Source organism: Bombina bombina, chromosome 1 (assembly GCF_027579735.1).
Source record: "Bombina bombina isolate aBomBom1 chromosome 1, aBomBom1.pri, whole genome shotgun sequence".
NCBI classification, from domain to species: Eukaryota; Metazoa; Chordata; class Amphibia; order Anura; family Bombinatoridae; genus Bombina; species Bombina bombina.
Window position 1 is genome coordinate 646973479 of NC_069499.1, and position 13568 is coordinate 646987046.

The following is a 13568-nucleotide window of genomic DNA, read 5'->3' on the forward strand; positions in this document are numbered from 1 at the left end:
ATGAAGAGGCATTTCCATGGTATAATGGTGATCCAAGATGGAATATGGATTATATGAAAAAGGGTGGGGAAAATTGGCTGACTGTTGCTCCATACTGGCGATATATTGATATAGATGGGAATTAAAAGAAGGGTAAAAGTGAGAAGAAAAAACAGAAAGCATATTCACCCCCCCTGCGCCATATAATGCCCCTCACCTACCTTTGCCATCATATAACAGACTATATCCTAGCCTCCCATCCCCTAGTGACATAGATCTAGAGACTATTGCTATTGCCTCTGCTCAGGTACCCCAGGAATGGACCTTGCCAGGACCTTCTGTAACTCCCCGATACCAAGTCACTAAACCCCCAATTATGCCCAAACCCCCGATTAAGGTTGAACCAGTAACACCTTCCTACCCCCCTACAATAACCCCACAATATAAAAGAGGGAATGAAGAAGTAGAGGAGGAGGAGGCAGCTGTACCAGAAGCTAGTATGCCATTTCTTACTGTGGGAGACCAATTAATTATTAAACCTTTGTCCCCGGGTGAATTAAGGGAAATTACTAAGGGAGCCCCAAACCCCCATCAACATCCATCAGCTTGTATTATGTATTTAAAAAGAATGTTACAAGGACAAAACATGACACAGACAGATATAAGAATTATTATTGATGCACTTCTAGACTATGACCCTGAATCAGGTTGGGAGTGGGGTAATGTAAAGAGTATTAGTAAATTGAGTCGAGATCCAACAATTAACTATGCCCTAAACACACGGGAAGGACTTGATGAAATGTGGACAGAATTAAGTATAGAAATGCATAGAATATGGAAGGATAAACAAAGTATGTCAATTGCACTAGCGTGCAAACAGAATACAAAGGAAACAGTAGTAGAATTTGTTAAGCGTTTTTATAAATGCTGGAAGGAAGAGGCTGGAATGGAATCAGGAGATGCAATGGGCTCTCTGAAGGTCCAGACTTGCATTAGTAATATGCAACCTCAGCTTTCTTTGTTGGTGAAACAACTTGTCTCTGATTGGCCAGAGTTGACTCCAGCAGAATTCTTGAAAAGAATTCATGAAAAAGAAGGGGCAGGTTGTTTTGACATCAGGAAATTAGAGGGAAAAAACGCTGCTTTTTATCAAAAGCAGAGTTTACAACATTGTGATCCATTCCAGGCCAGGGAAAGGGATAATACAGAGAGTAATAGAATGTATGTGAGAGGTAGAGGGAGAGCTAGAGGAAGAGCTAGAGGGAATTATACTTCAAACAGAACACATTGTTTTAACTGTGGGGAACAGGGACATTGGAAAAATGAATGCCCAAAACCCCCTAATAATTCTGGCCCCCCTTACAATCCCTGACAGTATAACAGACAGCCTTACATAGCCCCTGCACCCATGGAGGCACCCAAACACAACATACAATGGCCATAGGGGTGCCTAGAAGGTAGCACTCCAATTTTTCCAGTGGTGTCAACAAGTTATCATGAGCAACCGTACTTAGTCCTAGAAGTAGAGGGAGAACCCCTACCATTTCTAGTAGACACAGGAGCTACATGCTCTGCCTTATGCTCAGATATGTATGATGGCATTACTGAAAAATCTGAACCTTCTCTAGGGATTAATGGAGTGCTGACTCAGACTCGCATCACACCGCCACTTGAAGTTAGGGTACCCTGTACTGGCCAACAACTTTTGCACCCATTTCGTATTATAACTGGGTGTCCCCTTAACCTTTTGGGTCGTGATCTTATGGGTCCCCTTGGTTTGAAAGTAGCTGTCACTAGACAGGGTGGGTTAGACGTGAGTCTAGAGTCCACTAACCTGTGTTTTTTTAATGACATATTGACAGATGTCCCATCCTCTGTATGGGCATCTTCAAAACTTGACGTTGGTTTAGTTCAGTGTACCCCATATAAAGCCAGATTAAAACCTAATACTACTCCAGTGTTTATTAAACAATATCCATTGTCTAGAGAAAAGAAAGAAGGGATAAGACCCATGATAGAGGAATTCCTTAAACAAGGAATCCTCCGTCCAGTAGTTTCTCCCTATAATACCCCCATAAATCCGATCCCAAAGAAAGACAATGAATATAGGTTAGTACAAGACCTAAGGGCAATTAATGAAATAGTAATCCCAATTGCCCCAATAGTCCCAGATGTTACAACCTTACTCACAGCCATTCCACATGATGCCTGTATATTTACAGTCATTGATTTAGCTAACGCATTTTTTTCAGTCCGATTGGACCCTGAGACACAGCTACTTATGGCTTTTTATTATGATGGGCGTCAGCTTACCTGGACACGCCCCCCTCAAGGCTATGTGGCCTCACCTGCGGTCTACTCGCTGATGCTCCAATGTATCTTGCGGTCATGGACTCCCAGCCAAGGTTCCGTCCTCCTTCAGTACGTCGATGACCTACTGTTGTGTAGTCCTAACCAGGAGGCTAATACAGTAGATACAATAAGTCTGTTAAAACACCTTGCTGCTGAAGGTCATAAAATAGCAAAACATAAGCTACAAGTAGGAGTGACAAAAGTGGATTACCTTGGTTTTGTGCTTTCCCAAGGCCACCGGTCCATTAGTCCCAAATGAATCCAAGCGATTCAACAGATCCCAAAGCCAGTTACTAGAAAGGACATGCTCACCTTTCTAGGTATGATTAATTATTGCAGACAGTGGATTCCTGAGTGCTCCCATCATGATTCCATTCTAAGGCAAGCCACAAAAGGGGATAGCCCTGAACATATACAATGGACCACAGACATGACTAAATCCTACATAGCTCTGAAGACTAGCATTATTAGTGCCCCTGCTTTAGGACTACCTGATTATTGTAAACCATTTCACTTGTATGCGAGGGACAATTGTAAAACCATGGCTGCTGTCTGTGCCCAAGAGCATGGTGGAGGCAATATGCGTCCCGTAGCTTTCTTTTCCAAAGTAGTCCCAATACCGGTACAAGGGATGCCGGCATGTCTCCGAGCATTGGCGGCTTGCGCCATGGCTGTAGAGATGGCTGAAACAATCACATTAGGCCATCCAATAGTACTACACACTAGTCACCAAGTTTTACATCTTGTAAAAAATGTCACTACCCAACACATGACTTCTCAAAGACTTTCTGGTTATGAATGTATATTACTGAATAATACAAATCTGACTATTAAATATAGTAGTGTATCCTCAGGGCCAACTCAAATACTTAGTGCCTTACTTACAGCATTACCAGACTTTCCAACAGATCATGATTGTATAGAGGTAATACACCACATTACCACACCAAGACCTGACTTGATGGATAAACCTTTTGACCATGTTCATAAACTGAGAGTACTGGCTTAAATACACCAAATATCCAATCCCTATCTTCTATACACTGACACACCTATTCAGGTGTGTATGCACATAATTGATACAATTAAAAACACAGATGCTAGTAGAATGTTGAAAAAGCTGTGAATTCTGAATGGCTTGAGAATTCACATGAATGAATAAAAAGACCCCCCCTTTATATATTTGGACATATCTCCTTGTATAGTTATATATGTTTATAAAGATTGAAATATGTGATGAGGACCCAAATAAAGATTTCTTTATCCAATAAGTATAGAATATAAAGCAGTATTAAGAATGAGTATCTGTTAAAGATTATCAGCTTGAACGTAATTAATAACATCAACTAGTGACTCATCTAATGCAAACACCTTTCAGTAATTAATTTATTAGTAAGTTCCAATACAAACTGAAAATCTATCAATAGTGCTCAAGGTAATATACTCACAAACGTGACTGCACATACAGTGCAATAATAGGCAAGCCGAAACTTCAGAGCCGTTCGGCTGACTCCTCAATGGCGAATCTGCCAAGCAATTGCTGAAGCCCAGGTGCTAATAGCAATGGTCCGGTCTACCCAAACAACCTCCGTGGTAGGCGGCAATAAACAGCTTATAAAGATCCAGTAGCTGTCAATGTAGGGTGATCACAAAACCCACAGGAGCAAGGAAGAGTGATAAAAAGTCAGTTTATTAAAAACATTTAAAAGTTTTTTATCACTCTTCCTTGCTCCTGTGGGTTTTGTGATCACCCTACATTGACAGCTACTGGATCTTTATCCAGTAGCTGGGCTTCAGCAATTGCTTGGCAGATTCACCATTGAGGAGTCAGCCGAACGGCTCTGAAGTTTCGGCTTGCCTATTATTGCACTGTATGTGCAGTCACGTTTGTGAGTATATTACCTTGAGCACTATTGATAAATTTTCAGTTTGTATTGGAACTTGCTGCACAAAGAGCGCCTCTTCTTTTTCTGTCTTTCAGGACACTTATATTTTTCTGCTTACAACTTGGAAAGAGCAGCTCACCACTGGATTTATGAGCTGTATCCATCCTGGGTTAAAACCCATTCAAAAGGACTTTACCACAATATTGGTTATCATATGTTCACTTTATTTGTAACTCTAATATTTTATTCTTTTATTGGCACATTTAATTTACATTTATTTATACACAATTATTTATTTTATAGCATATTCAATTAGGTTTATCACTGGTATATATATACATTTTGTTTGGCGCACCCTTTATTTTGTTGGTTAGCACAGCAGTTGTACTGTGTCTAAACCTCTCATTTTATCCATTCATTTATTAGTTTTAGTTACACCATTTTTGGGATACTATTAGGATCCATCAGAGATTTTATCTAGTAATACAATCTATGATGCTAACATGATATTCACAATGAGATATATTAGAGTTTTATTTTTTATAATTTTTGTTATAAGTGTGTTTTTATATGCATTGTCAATAATGGTTTTATCAATATATAATGTTAGAGATTTTTTAGATAGCTTTTTCAACATTCTACTTGCATTTGTGTTTTTAATTGGATCAATTATGTGCATACACACCTGAATAGGTGTGTCAGTGTATAGAAGATAGGGAATGGATATTTGGTGTATTTAAGCCAGTACTCTCAGTTTATGAACAGAAGCCTGAGGAAACAGACAGAGGTCTAAGAAACGCGTTGCTTATTGTTATTCAATTTTATTGTTATATGTTTGACATTTTGTATTTTATCATACCATTAAATTGTGTTTTTTTAACTCACTGTTGAGAGTCTGAGATTAATTGGTCCATGTAGGACATTGGAGAGACCAGCTATCTTGTTGTTGCAGTGAGCTGGGACACTGAGAGCTCCCAGTCTGCCTCTACTAGCACAATTGAGTGCAGCCACATTTGTGAGTATCAATTTGGCATTCACATTATTCCAATTGTTCCAACTGTATCACACAAGGAGGCGCATTTATTTTTGTGATTCCTTTTTCACAGACAAAGTTAGTTTGCACAATGCATGGTATTAAGATTTATAGGAGGAATAATGTGAAAATAGTTCATAATATACTGAATGTGTCTGACAATTTTCACCATGTCCTATTTTTTAAGATGTTTATTTAATATACATTCCCCCTACTTTGTGCTAGAGAGGACTCAGATTGTGATCAATCATACAGATAAAGGGGTACATTTACTATTTGACATTTAGGTATCTTAGTTTATGAAGGGACAGGAAATATTACATTCAATTATGTCCCTCATACAATTGAATAATTAGGAATCTTTTACCAAAATTGGATATTAGGCATTATTTTGTCAAATTTTAAATGTTAATATGTAAGTCAACTCTTGATTAGACAATTTAATGTGATTGATTTTAAATTATGTATAGATAGATATAGATGATATAGATAGATATAGATATAGATCTCAAGGGGGATATTTATCAAGTCGTCAACCAAAAATATGCTTGAATTCCGCAGCGTAATTGTGGCGAGCTTGAATCGACCTAGTTATTAAACCCTACAGACCTGCAAAAGTTGAAATCTGTGACGTAATATACGATCCGCCAGTCTCAATCTGACACAGATCGATGCTTACATCATTACAGATGTTCCAAATGCACATTCGGCACTATTTGACAACTTTAAAGTTATCAAATAGTTAACCGGTACGCTATTCCGGCCCAGCGTACCTGGTTTTCAATCCACCACCCTGGAGGCCGCGGATGCCATAGGAATCAATGGGAGTTTGAAAGCAGCGAAAGCTTATGTTCGATGCTGCCAGATATCCCATTGATTTCTATTGTAGAAAACCTGTTACGTTTACATCTAACACCCTAACATAAGCCATGAGCCTAACAAGGCCCTAATCTGCTGCCCGCCATCGCCACAACCTGAATAAAGTTTTTAACCCCTATTCCGCCACTCCCCTACACTGCCGCAACTAAATACAGTTATTAACCCCTATCCCGCCAGTCCCGGACCCCGCAGCAACTAAATAAAGTTATTAACCCCTATCCCGCCGCTCACGGACCTCGCCGCAACCTAAATAAATTTATTAACCCCTAAACCTCTGGCCTCCCACATCCACTACCACTAACTAAACCTATTAACCCCTAAACCCTCCAACAGTAAAACCCACCACCCACACAACCAAACCCCTCAAATAAAATTCTATCTAAATAAACCTAAGCTAACCATTGCCCTGAAAAGGGCATTTGGATGGACATTGCCCTTAAAAGGGCATTAGCTCTTTTACTGTGCCCAAACCCTAAGCTAAAAATAAAACCCACCCAAAAAACCCTAAAATAAACCTAACACTAACCTAAGACAATCCACTTACAGTTTTTAAAGTTCCGCTTGAAGGATCCATCCAGCCAGGAAGAAGTCTTCATCTGGGCGGCAAGAAGTCTTCATCCGGGCGGCCTTTTCCATCTTCATCCATCCGGCGAAGTCTTCATCCATGCGGCCTCTTCTATCTTCATCCATCCGACGCGTAGCGGGTCCATCCTGAAGATATCCGGCGTGGAGCTCCTCTTCAATACGGTCGCCACCGTAAACTGGAACTTGAATGCAAGTGACGTCATCCAAGATTGCGTCTCTTGCATTCCTATTGGCTGAAAGATTCTAATCAACCAATAGGATAAGAGCTGCTAAAATCCTATTGGCTGTTCCAAACAGCCAATAGGATTGAGCTCTCATCCTATTGGCTGATTGGGGGGGTGTTTGTATCATTTTTTACAGGTAAAAGAGCTGATTTATTTGGGGCAATGCCCCACAAAAGGCCATTTTAAGGGTTATTGGTAGTTTATTGTAGGCTGGGGGGGGTATTTTGGGGGGGCTGTCAGTTTTTTTTTTCCTGTTTTGTTTGCCATGTGCTGCTGGCAGCCATTTTACTCACCTCTCTTGCTGACTATGGTGCATTGTGGGGAATGCTGCTCATTTCCTGCACTTCCTTTTATGGCCAGACTGGTGTGCATCATCTGTGTGAGACAGGATGCAGTCTCAGAATTGTGATGTCATCACTTATTATTTAAAGGGCCTCTGTCCAGTATTGCTTTGCCTTTGTGTTCAGACCTGTTTGTGAGAGTTCCTGTGTATTACCTGGCTGTCTGACGTCCTTCCTGGTTCCTGATCCCTGGCTTGTTCCTGACTCTGCTATTTTCCTTGTTGCTGATTCTGGCTCGTCTGACTATTCGCTTTGGCTGCTGACTCGGCTTGTCTGACTACCAACTCTGGTTTTGACTCCTGGTTTGTTATTTGACTTGTGAACTTTTTATTATTTTTTTGTTATTAATAAAGGTGTGATTATTTTTGTACTTCTCATCTCAGTCTTATTCCTGGCATCCTGACATTTCGCAAAGGCCATGAATCCTGATGGTACTAATAATCCACCTTTACCTGCCATCATTTCCAGGATGGATGAACAGGATCACCGCTTGGATCAATTTTCACTAGCCCTGCAAATCCTGCTGACTCGCACTGCACATTTGGACCAAAGTGTCCTACAAGTTATGGCTGCTCCTGTTTCCGCTGCTGCACCTAGTCTTACCAGGAGCATGTCCAGTTCTGCACCTCTACCTCAGAGAATATGGAGGCAATCCTATTCAGTGCAGAGGGTTTTTGAACCAGGTGGGCATTTACTTTGAGATGTTACCTCAGGTGTTTTCCTCTGACAGAGCTAAGGTGGGATTTCTCATCTCGTTACTCTCTGACACAGCTCTTGCCTGGGCTAATCCCCTGTGGGAGACTGATACACCTGTGATTTCAAATTACCCTGAATTTGTGGACTCCTTTCGAAGGGTATTAGATGTTCCGGCTTGCTCTTCCTCTGCTGCTAAACGACTCATGTTCATTCAGCAAGGTACAAGATCTGTTGCTCAGTATGCTATTGATTTCCGTACGCTTGCCGCAGAGGTTGTTTGGAACAATCAAGCCCTTGTTGCTGCTTTCTTTCATGGGCTCTCTGATGCGATTAAAGAAGAAGTTGCTGCCAGAGATTTACCAGAAGATCTCAAGGTATTGGTGTCTTTTTTGATCCTAATTGACATCAGACTCAGAGAGGTCCTCTTTAAAGGAGCGCTTGCGGAAGCCTCCTGTTCCATTGTCTCCTACATGTTCTTTCCCACCCATGCCTCCCTCTCCTCCCTTGGTCCCGAGTCACCAGGTACTGCTGAGCCGATGCAGTTGGGATTCACGCGTCTCTCCGTGGTGGAGAGGGCCTTTAGGAGGAGGGAGGGGCTCTGCCTCTATTGTGGGTTATAGGGCCACCTTTTGAAGTCTTGTCCTACACGGCCCGTAAATGCTCACACCTAAGGTCCTGTCGGGGGCAGACCTTGGGTGGTTTATCCTCATCCCCGGAGCTGCTTAAGGAGAAACCTTTGGTCACGGTTGTCCTTTCCTGGGTGGACTCTTCCATAGTCACCCAGGCTCTTGTTGACTCCGGTGTTGCAGGCTATTTTAGTGACAGTGCTTTTGTATTATTTGTATTCTGTATTAAAGCACTCCATTCCTGTTTTGCCTCGGTCCGTTCCGCTTGCTATTGAGGCCATTGATGACAGGCCCCTTCACCCCGCACTCGTTACTCACGAAACTGGCTGTTGGGGCTCTCCATTTTGAAATCCTCCAGTTCCAGGTGATAAACTCTCCGCATTTTCCGGTTGTTCTGGGTTATCCCTGGCTCCAAAAGCATAATCCCAGTCACGACTGGCGCAGGTCCAAAATTTTGACATGGTTCCCGCAATGTATTTCCACTTGTCTTCGGAAACCAGTTAAAGTCTTGTGCACTTCTTCGGTATCTCAATTGGCAGAGGAGTACCGAGAGTTCCTAGAAATTTTTGACAAGGTGCGTGCCAGTACCTTGCCGGTCTTTTGTGTCGATTGTGCCGTAGACCTGCAACCCAGAGCCATTCCTCCTCAGGGTGGGGTTTACCTCTGATGTCCTACGAGATATGTTGCAACAGTGTGTTGTGGTGTACTTAGACAAAATCCTCATACACTCACCCACACTTGAGACTATTCGTTCTAATGTTACACGGGTTCTTCAGAGATTACGTGGGAATGGCCTGTTTTGTAAACTCAAGAAATGTGAGTTCCATCAGACTCAAGTAACCTTCCTAGGTTATGTTATCTCCGTTGCAGGGTTCTCCATGGATCCTGACAAGTTGTCTGCAGTTCTGCACTGGCCTCGCCCAGTTGGTCTTCGGTCTTTTCAACGTTTTTTGGGCTTCACCAATTACTATAGAAAGTTTATTAAAAACTTTTCTTCCTTGGTCAAACCTATCACAGACATGACCCGTAAAGAGAATGATCCACTCCATTTGTCTCCTACTGCCATTAAGGCCTTTGATAGTCTTAAGACTGCCTTTGCTGCTGCTCCAGTTCTGGCTCATCCTAACCCTGTCCTGTCTTTCATTCTTAAGGTCGATGCATCTGAGACTGGAGTAGGTGCCCTCTTGTCTCAACGTCCTATGCCTGACGGTTCCTTGCATCCGTGTGGTTTCTTCTCTAAGATATTGTCCCCAGCGGAGTGCAATTATGAAATTGGCGACAGGGAATTACTGGCCATAATTTTGCAATTCTATCAGCCAATCGGAACTAAAGGTGAAAAAATCCTATTGGCTAATGCAATCAGCCAATAAGATTGAGCTCGCATTCTATTGGCTGTTCCAATCAGCCAATAGAATGCAAGCTCAAGCCTATTGGCTGATTGGATCAGCCAATAGGATTTTTTCACCTTTAATTCCGATTGGCTGATAGAATTCTATCAACCAATCGGAATTCAAGGGACCCCATCTTGGATGAAATCCCTTAAAGGAACCTTCATTCTTTGTTAGCCGTGGAAAGAAGAGGATGCTCCATACCGGATGTCTTGAAGATGGAGCCGATCCGCGCCGGATGGATGAAGATAGAAGATGCTGTCTGGATGAAGACTTCTGCTGGCTTGGATGAAGACTTCGGCCCGCTTGGATGAAGACTTTTGCCGGCTTCGCTAAGGACTTCTGCCGCTTCGTTGAAGATGGATGTCCGGTCTTCAAAAACTGTAAGTGGATTTTCGGGGGTTAGTGTTAGGTTTTTTTTAAGGGTTTATTGGCTGGGTTTTATTTTTAGATTAGGATTTGGGCAGACAAAGAGCTAAATGCCCGTTTAAGGGCAATGCCCATCCAAATGCCCTTTTCAGGGCAATAGGGAGCTTAGGTTTTTTTAGATAGCATTTTATTTGGGGGGTTGGTTGTGTGGGTGGTGGGTTTTACTGTTAGGGGGTTGTTTGTATTTTTTTACAGGTAAAAGAGCTGATTTCTTGGGGGCAATGCCCTGGAAAAAGGCCCTTTTAAGGGACATTAGTAGTTTATTGTAGGCTAGGGTTTTTTTATTTTGGGGGGAGGCTTTTTATTTTGATAGGACTATTAGATTAGGTGTAATTGGTTTAAATATTTGTTAATTTTTTATTATTTTGTGTAATTTAGTGGGTTTTTTTTGTAATTTAGTTAATTGTATTTAATTAATGTAATGTATTTAATTGTAGTGTAAGGTTAGGTGTTAGTGTAAGACAGGTTAGGTTTTATTTTACAGGAAAATTTGTATTTATTTTAGCTAGGTAGTTATTAAATAGTTAATAACTATTTACTAACTAGTCTACCTAGTTAAAATAAATACAAACTTACCGGTAAAATAAAAATAAAACTATTAGTTCTATTGTAGCTATCTTAGAGGTTTTTTTACAGGTAAGTATTTAGTTTTAAATAGGAATTATTTAGTTAATAATCAAAGGATAACAAGAGAAGGAAGCAAATTAAATAATAGAAGTAAATTGGAAAGTTGTTTAAAATTGTATTCTCTATCTGAATCACAAAAGAGAAATTTGGGGTTTAATGTCCCTTTAACGTAAATATATATTTTTGGTTTACTGTCCCTTTAAATGTATATAACCTTTTATGGGGTATTCACTCATCGATTTAAATATATTATCATATTTAGACATGACTGCATATCTATTTATAAAATATCCCATTACTATTAGAATATTGGCTATTATGTCAACTATGTATTTTTAGTTAATAGCTTGTGATGGCTATTTCATTTGTAGTGAAATGGAAATGCAACCATAAGTTAATCTTCCATGATTCAGACAGAGCAGATTTGAATCTAAAATAAAAATGGACTTTAATAATCACATATGGTTCATTCTCATGTTATCCTAAATTTGCACAAACTATATGCATAGGCTTATGAGAAGCAAAGCATTACTGGGAGATATCTACTTATTTGTGTGTGGGCAACAATGCATAGTTGCAATGGTTAGCCAGATGTCTTTAGATACTTCACACTATTGCATATCTGCTCCTTAACAATAAAGACACAGTTAAAAAGAAAATTTTATGTGAGCATTTCAGACAAATACATTCTCTATTTTATTTTTATAATTAAGGAACAGAAACGTTGAATTTCCATTTTAAAGTATTCCCTTTATTTTTCTAAAAGTAACGTCCATTATAAATACAAATAACGCATTTCACCATTATTAAAATAAAGCGTGGTAAACGTATCTTTCAACACGAGATTCACATCTATGAAAAGTCGAATATAATTTCACGCACTAGCACAAAATTGATGTGCATTGTTGGGATTGTAAATACATTTAATAGAGCACTGTCAATACTTCACAATGAATCACAATATTGATTAAACAATGAATACATACAATGTTTATCTAAATATTTGTAAACTTTTATTAAAGAACTTGATCAATATTAAACATAGAAATGTGTCAGAAACATTTACTAATGAGATTGGATTATATTTACTATCCTGAGTAAAAATAAAATCTAGTTAAAAGGTCAACAAAATATATTAATATTTAATGGATTACGTATATTATATATGCGTCACATATATACGCATACCATTCTCATAAATTCAAAATAAGTTTACATGCCAAATGTAGTAATAGGACCTCCAGGAGATATGTGTATGGAAGTTACAAAGATATAAATCCATGAACCATTAAGTAACGGCCAATCAGAGTTCATCACACAAACATAACTTGAGTCATTATGGCCTCACAGACATGCTTCCAAATTTACAGTATTTTATCCAATCAGATGTATAGATACCATGTCCCATGGTGTATCTCATGTTTACTTCCCCATATAAAAGTCCAATACACGTTGCCATTTTTGTCAGTTCTCTAATGCCTGCTGGTGTATTTATATATATGAGACCCATCTATCAAGCTCCGAATGAAGCTTGAAGGGCCGTGTTTCTGGCGAGTCTTCAGACTCGCCAGAAACAACAATTATGAAGCAGTGGTCTAAAGACCGCTGCTCCATAACCTTGTCCGTCTGCTCTGAGCAGGCGGACAGACATCGCTGCAATTCAACCTGATCGAGTACGATTGGGTTGATTGACACCTCCCTGCTGGCGGCCGCGAGTCTGCAGGGGGCGGTGTTGCACCAGTAGTTCTTGTGAGCTGCTGGTGCAATGCTGAATATGGAGAGCATATGTCGGATCAGGTCCGTAGGACCTTTGTTAAATTGGCCTCATATTTATCAAATATATCTAAATTGGCAGGCATGATGTCTCCCAGGTTCACACGGGCAGAAAGTACTGCACTGGTCCACGAGGTCGAGGAGTTTTATCCGCAGCTGTTTGGGACTCGGAAGAGGTTGACAAAGCAGTCGATTAGGATGGCCCTCTGGGTTTCTATCACCATTTCTGTGAATTTGGTGAAAGGCATCCAGAGGACCACAAATCAAATCATGCGGAGATTTAGGGATATGAGGTTGCTTTTTCACAATAAAGTCCGCCTCATGAGGGAGTGGGCAAAAGTCTGTCGGAGAGGTGGGAATCCGAATCCACCCCCATGGAAACTTTTCCTACAACCTTATGAGGAGACTTTATGCGGCCTCCTCAATCTCTGTTTCCCCCGCAGATTTTCTTCCACCAGCTCCTCGGCCCCTTCACAGTCCCCAGCTGCTGGCTCTGAAACTCCCGACCCGGAGGCCAGTGCAGCTCCAATCGGTGACCTGGGAGAAGGCATTACAGAGGCTGAACCAGGTAAATATCAGACTTCATATAATATATTAATATTTGAGTATATATTTAAGCAATGTGTAGATAGTCATATATTAAACCTATATAGATCTCACAACAGACATTACATATGATGGTAGACATCTGAATTTAGATTTGTCACACATCAAATAGGAATAATGCTTTTTCTTGCTCTCATCGAATAT